Raw genomic sequence first — 7500 nt, 5'->3', positions numbered from 1 at the left:
TAATATTTAGCCTTAGATGGAGTTTACCACCCACTTAGGGCTGCACTCTCAAGCAACCCGACTCTAAGGAGAGTCCCTCTCGCCACGGTCCTCCGTCGCTACGGGCCTGGCACCCTCTGCGGGAAAACGGCCCCGTTCAAGACGAACTTGGACAGGAGCGACCGCGACGAGAAAGCGGAACCTCCCGAACACCACATCTCCCGCCGCCTGAACAACGGCGGGATTCAGTGCTGGGCTTCTTTCCTGTTCGCTCGCCGCTACTAAGGAAATCCTAGTTAGTTTCTTTTCCTCCGCTTACTAATATGCTTAAATTCGGCGGGTGATCCTCCCTGATCTGAGGCCAACGATAAAAAAATGAGGCAGACGCGATATCCGTCAGCGTTACGACGACGCAACCGTCCCGGAGGAACGACGACGGCGTCGATGCGCTCTTCGGACGTCGAGTCCGCCTACTGTGTGTATTGCGCGAAGATCGCGACGATATTAAATCACTCACGACACATAACACGGTGCGTGCGTACACACACGCTCAACCCTCTCTATACATACACCGCCATGCGGCAAAAGTATTTCGAAGAGTCGAGCGCGCCGCTAGCGTATATGTGCGCGATATGAGATATTTCGCATATCATGCACTGTCCGCAGGCGGCACACCGCCGGTCGTTCGACAACGTTTGTGTAAACGTCGTCGCATGATCATCATCACAATCGACACGTGTGTGGTTCATCGTTGATATTTAAACGGACATTGGGACGAGGACTATTAGTCGACGTCACAATGAACCGTCATGTGCGCCCCCGTAAGGGCGCAATGTGGCATTTGTATTTTATACAGCCGGCCCTCAGACAGGAGTGGTCCTGGATGTGTCTCCACGGACCGCAATGTGCGTTCGAAATGTCGATGTTCAAATGTGTCCTGCAGTTCACACTATGACGCGCAGTTAACTGCGTTCTTCATCGACCCGCGAGCCAAGTGATCCACCGTCCAGGGTAATAGTTTTTACACCACTACCGCATGGATAATATTGTGTGTGTTAAATGTTACAAGTTACAAATGTTACATATGTATGTACATACATATATTATGTTTGTGGTATAACGATACACGACACACGATACAAGCGCGCCTACCGCAACAATGACGCTCTCGCGTGTTCTCGTTATGTGCGTTCGATTGACGAGCGCTCTCGTCGAGGTATCAACTCGTGGTAGCGGATTTGTATACCAGTCTACGTTGAAGTTACGACGAGCGCGACGCGAGATACGTTCGTCGGGTGGCGGCGCGAGATGCGCCACCCACCGTCGAACAGAGTCTCTTTTTTGAGTTTTGGGTGTTTAGGATATATAAATATTATCATCACCATCATCGTCCATCATCGTTCATCGTGTGTGTTGTGTGTGCACAACGACAACAAAAACAGCGCGACGACAACAACGACAACACGTTAATGATCCTTCCGCAGGTTCCCCTACGGAAACCTTGTTACGACTTTTACTTCCTCTAAATGATCAAGTTTGGTCAACTTCCCAGCAACGCCGACGGCCGTGAAGCCACCGCGTGTCGGTCCGAAGACCTCACTAAATCATTCAATCGGTAGTAGCGACGGGCGGTGTGTACAAAGGGCAGGGACGTAATCAACGCGAGCTTATGACTCGCGCTTACTAGGAATTCCTCGTTTATGGGGGATAATTGCAAACCCCAATCCCCAGCACGAAGGAGTTTCAGCGGGTTGCCCGGGCCTCTAGGCCAGGGAGAACATGCTGATTCCTTCAGTGTAGCGCGCGTGCGGCCCAGGACATCTAAGGGCATCACAGACCTGTTATTGCTCAATCTCGTGCGGCTCGAAGCCGCCGGTCCCTCTAAGAAGAATTTTAATACGTCGCCAGTGAGTTGCGTGACGGAGCCACGCACACCTAAATGACGACGCCTATTTAGCAGGCTAGAGTCTCGTTCGTTACCGGAATTAACCAGACAAATCGCTCCACCAACTAAGAACGGCCATGCACCACCACCCACCGAATCAAGAAAGAGCTGTTAATCTGTCAATCCTTCCGGTGTCCGGGCCTGGTGAGATTTCCCGTGTTGAGTCAAATTAAGCCGCAGGCTCCACTCCTGGTGGTGCCCTTCCGTCAATTCCTTTAAGTTTCAGCTTTGCAACCATACTCCCCCCGGAGTCCAAAATCTTTGGTTTCCCGGAAGCTGCCCGCCGAGCCATTGTAGTAACGTCGGCGGATCGCTAGATGACATATTTACGGTTAGAACTAGGGCGGTATCTAATCGCCTTCGAACCTCTAACTTTCGTTCTTGATTGATGAAAACACCTTTGGCAAATGCTTTCGCTGATGTTCGTCTTGCGACGATCCAAGAATTTCACCTCTAACGTCGCAATACGAATGCCCCCAGTTATCCCTATTAATCATTACCTCGGAGTTCTGAAAACCAACAAAATAGAACCGAGATCATATTCTATTATTCCATGCACGAAATATTCAAGCAGCATTTTGAGCCCGCTTTGAGCACTCTAATTTGTTCAAAGTAAAATTGTCGGCCCACCTCGACACTCACCGAAGAGCACCGCGATAGGATTTTGATATTGAACCGGCGTATTACCGCCGGCTCACCGACGATATGCTCCGCAGACGTGTCAGTATCACCGCGGATGCGGTGCACCGACAGCGCGGCGCACAAATGCAACTACGAGCTTTTTAACCGCAACAATTTTAGTATACGCTATTGGAGCTGGAATTACCGCGGCTGCTGGCACCAGACTTGCCCTCCAATTGTTCCTCGTTAAAATATTTAAAGTGTACTCATTCCGATTACGAGGCCTCGTAAGAGTCCCGTATCGTTATTTTTCGTCACTACCTCCCCGTGCCGGGAGTGGGTAATTTGCGCGCCTGCTGCCTTCCTTGGATGTGGTAGCCGTTTCTCAGGCTCCCTCTCCGGAATCGAACCCTGATTCCCCGTTACCCGTGACAACCATGGTAGTCGCAGAAACTACCATCGAAAGTTGATAAGGCAGACATTTGAAAGATGCGTCGCCGGTACTGGACCATGCGATCGGCAAAAGTTATCCAGATTCATCAAAATTAACGACTTCAGACGCGGGGCCCTCCGTCGATTGGTTTTGATCTAATAAAAGCACTCATCCCATCACTGGTCAGAGTTCTGATTGCATGTATTAGCTCTAGAATTACCACAGTTATCCAAGTAACTGAGTAAGATCTAAGGAACCAAAACTGATATATTGAGCCATTCGCGGTATCGCCTTAATACGGCTTGCACTGAGACATGCATGGCTTAATCTTTGAGACAAGCATATAACTACTGGCAGGATCAACCAGGGAGCTATCGAATAGAACACGCGCTCGTAGCGCGCACTCCGTCGATCCCGCGCGTCGACGATCCTAGATCACGCCGACGCGTTACGGGCGAGCTCTGTAAAACGTACACACAACACGCACATGTAAATAAATATTTATATGTAGTGTTGTGCGCACATAGAGAGTTTGGGGTCGCCGACGGGCGAACGTTTGAAACGGTTGTATCTCAAACACGTCAAACGTCCGCTGCCCGCCTGCATTTTCAGGACACACTGACGTGGCCCCAATTGGGAACGTTCGTACCGAGACGCGTTCACATTTTATTTAAAAAAACGTTTAACACAATACGGATGTGAAACAATCACGATTCCGCCCGGTGTCTATAGAGTAATGCCTCGCTAGATAGAGGTGTAAGTATAATTTTTCTCGGGACCGCTTCGATTCTATACGGACTCGTGCATACACAACGGTCCGTCGGCCCACACAGTTAAAGAGATTCATCTATCTCTCTCGTTTTATCCGAGAGAATACGAGAGACGACGAACGACGACGACGACGACGACGACGATAGTCGAGTCGTCCTGTCTGTCTGTAACGACGCGACTTTATTACATATATACATAGGTAGCAAAGTCTAGCGTCGTCTCTTTCTCGTACTCTCTATTATCGAACAAACGAGAGTGATGATAAATATTTATGATAGAGCGGACAACGAATAAGAACGCGTTGTCGCCCTAGCCTGCACAGCGGCGGCGCACGAACGAACGAACGAACGAACGAACGAACGAACGAATGCACACTCACGGACGGTACACGAACGAGAGTCGAGAGAGTGTTTTCTTATAGCAAAGATTTTATTCGTCGCGTCGAAAACACTCCGCCGCGGTCAAGCACATACATCACTCTCTACTCGTGATAATCGTACAACTACTTCGTGTGTGCACATATGTTGCTGTGTAGAGTAGAAACACACATGACAACACTAGCACACAGTCCAATTCGTAGACGATTATAACACATAACACATATATATGCACACCGTTTTTTTTTGTTTTCTTTCGGGGTGCATATATATGTGTTTTTCGTGATGATGCGCGCCCGCCGCCCGTCAACAACACAGAGTCGAGTCGCCGAAGTGAGACAACAAACGACGGAGACTGACTCTATGTTGTGAAACAGCTCTATCTCGCGCTCGCACTCGCCGCCGATCGTCGTTTGTCGTGAAACAAATGACGATCGCACCGCTGTACACATATGTCAAATCGTAGAGTCTGTGTCGTCGGGTTTGCGCGTTTCGCCGTGTGTGTGTACATAATAATATACATATGTGTGTTCGACGAGCAGGATTTTGTTTTTGTCCTGTCGATGACACAATTACCCAGACCTCCGACGCCTCACCCCTCACCCCCCCCCAGGCCAAGAGGGGAGGGGGAAGCGGGGGGGGGGGGGGCTTAATTTGCTGAATATAGGAGGGTTTTTTCAGTAGTCGGATCGGCAGGGTATTATTACAGTGATAGCGGGTAGACGGGGAGGGAGAGGGGGAGCAAAGGGGTTCAAGGGGGCGGTGGGTGATTAAGGGGAGGGGAGGGGGGAGGGTAGAGGTAGTGCTATGGTGCGTCATTGTGTGATCGTATATTGATTGCAGGAGGGGGTGCATGCGAGCACCCCCCCCCCCTCCCCGGTCTTATCACCCCCCCCCCTCCCCCTCCCCCGTCGCCGTTCCCCTTCGTACCACAGTCCCAAAAAAAAAAAAAAAAAAAGGCAAAACATTGATTCTGGTTCTGTTCTGATTTTCAGTGACACCGAGAGGGCAGAAGAGTTGCAACGAAACTTATGTTTTCAGCTTGGGGTGAGTTTCATCACCCTCACACGCTTTGAGGGCGAGAAAACCTCTCAACTCGGACAACTCGGGGGAAAATAAATGAAGGTGAGTTATATTATTATTATTCTCTTTATTTATAATTCTTCTTAATTATTACATTTTTAAATATATATTTTCATTATAGTAAGAAAAATATAAAAAAAAAAACATATTTAAAAATATAAAAATTAGGTGGCCACCGGTATCGGGAACAGGGTCCAAAGTACCGGCGGTTAGGACTCCAGGGCGAGGAACCTCCTAACGATTCGTGCCGTGCCGAGAAGAACCGCCTTCTGCATCAGGCCCCTGACCCAGCTGCCCAACGCAAGCCTCCGAAGATGTTGGTCGAGACTCTTAGCTATAAGTCCGTTAACTGACACGACTATGGGGACAATAATCGCGGAATCCACATCCCACATGTCGACAATCTCATGAGCCAGATCCAAATATTTAACTTCTTTATCTTTTTCGGCCTTCACGAGATTCTCGTCATGCGGGACAGTGATGTCGACGATTACTGCGACACGCTCTGATCGGTCTACAACCACTATATCGGGTTTGTTCGCAATTATAGTGCGATCCGTGATTATAGACCGATCCCAGTACATGGTGATTGAGCCATTTTCAAGAACCGGCTCCGGAACATACCTGTAGTAAGGGACCTCGGTGACCACAAGATTATGCTTCAGAGCAAGTTGCTGGTGGATGATCCTGGCTACTTGGTTGTGTCTGTGCAAGTACTCTCCATTGGCAAGACGCGAACAGCCGGAAACTATATGTCTGAGGGACTCGCCAGGCTGATGACAAGCCCGGCACACGTCAATTGTGCCGTCCTTCATAATATATTTCCGGTAGTTGTTCGTCTTGACAACTTCGTCAGCAATTGCGCAGACAAACCCCTCGGTTTCTCCAAAGAGATCACCGAAGCGTAACCAGGCCACCGACGCCAGCAGGTCGACATCGGGTCCGTGAAGGGCCCGATAGTACCTGCCATGCAGCTCCTTGCTCCGCCACACATCGACGCGGTCCCCAACGTCCATCACCACAGGCCGTCGCCAGTTCTCGTTAGCCAAGGACAGAGGAGTGAGTCCTTTATCAACTGCAACCACATCTCGGTGCAACCCCACGTCAATGCTGAGAAAATAATCTCGAAGACTGCACACCTCGCGGTTGTGGAGGGTTTTGGCATTCAAAAAACCTCGACCCCCACACTTCCGCGGAATGTACAGTCTCATCACCGATGATCGCGGGTGATGCATCCGATATGAGGTCAGCAGTGACCGGACTCTCCTATCCAGGGCGTCCAGCTCGGTCTGAGTCCACTTGAGTATGCCAAAGGAGTACATCAGAAGTGGAATGACCCAACCGTTAAAGGCACGAACCTTGTTACCACCCGACAAAAGACTATTAAGTACTTTTCTCAGGCGGCCAAAGAAACGTTCCCGCAACGATCGTTTCATTCCCACCTCATCGATGCCTAACGCCTGTGACATACCCAAGTATTTGTAGGTGTCGGTGGCGAGGAGCGGTCTGAGAGTTGTGTGATCCGAGAGTTGTAAACCCTCGGATGTCACCACCCTCCCCTGTTTTACATGCATGACCGCACACTTGTCTACACCAAACTCCATTCTGATGGTATTACTGAAAACTTCAGTCACCTTCAGCAATTCCACCATATGCGGTTCGGATGAAGCAAACAACTTGAGGTCATCCATGTAGAACAGGTGAGATATGACTTGACCATCTCTTCGCAACCTATAACCTTGGCCCGAAATCCTCAGTAAAGTACTGAGAGGGTTCAGTGCCAGGCAAAACCACAAGGGACTCAGACTGTCACCCTGAAAGATGCCTCGCTCTATCCTTAACAACTCGCCGTCACCGAGAACCCGCCCACACCCTGGATAGCGAAGGCCAGTCGTCCATTGGCCCATGCATGATCTCAAGAAGGCGCATAGAGTTGCATCTACTTTATACAACTCCAGCACCCTCAGCAGCCATGAATGGGGCACAGAGTCATAGGCCTTCTTGTAATCTATCCAGCATGTAGACAGACTCCTACGGTTCCGGCGAACTTGCTGGCAAATGGCCATATCAATGAGGAGTAGCTCTTTAGTGCCACGGGCCCCATTCCTACATCCATTCTGAGAGATAGCCATGATGTTATTTCCAGTTATATGTTCATTTAGTTTTCCTCTCAGAATAGATGTGAGTAATTTATATAACGTGGGTAAACACGTGATGGGCCGATAATTTTTGGGATCCGTGGCATTACCTGACTTATAGAGCAAGTGGGTGATACCGTTAGTTAAAAAAGA

General features: G+C 49.5%; 3 non-coding genes across 3 annotated transcripts in view; all 3 read right to left on the bottom strand.

The window, feature by feature from the left end:
- Positions 1 to 343, bottom strand: part of LOC142986916 (large subunit ribosomal RNA) — a 3926-nt gene extending 3583 nt beyond the window's left edge. Inside the window, exon 1 of the ribosomal RNA XR_012960443.1 lies at positions 1 to 343. This exon is cut by the window's left edge and continues 3583 nt beyond it. This is a non-coding gene — a ribosomal RNA (large subunit ribosomal RNA).
- Positions 344 to 836: 493 nt separating this feature from the next.
- On the bottom strand, positions 837 to 993 carry LOC142986929 (5.8S ribosomal RNA). Its single transcript, XR_012960455.1, has one exon. It is a non-coding gene; the product is annotated as a 5.8S ribosomal RNA (ribosomal RNA).
- A 453-nt stretch (positions 994 to 1446) lies between these two features.
- On the bottom strand, positions 1447 to 3348 carry LOC142986954 (small subunit ribosomal RNA). Its single transcript, XR_012960479.1, has one exon. It is a non-coding gene; the product is annotated as a small subunit ribosomal RNA (ribosomal RNA).
- Between the last annotated feature and the right edge of the window lie 4152 nt (positions 3349 to 7500).

The sequence above is a fragment of the Anticarsia gemmatalis genome, unplaced genomic scaffold (assembly GCF_050436995.1).
Source record: "Anticarsia gemmatalis isolate Benzon Research Colony breed Stoneville strain unplaced genomic scaffold, ilAntGemm2 primary ctg00000049.1, whole genome shotgun sequence".
Classification (NCBI taxonomy): Eukaryota; Metazoa; Arthropoda; class Insecta; order Lepidoptera; family Erebidae; genus Anticarsia; species Anticarsia gemmatalis.
Note: the sequence above shows the minus strand (reverse complement) of the source record. Positions and strands in the feature narration are given on the sequence as shown.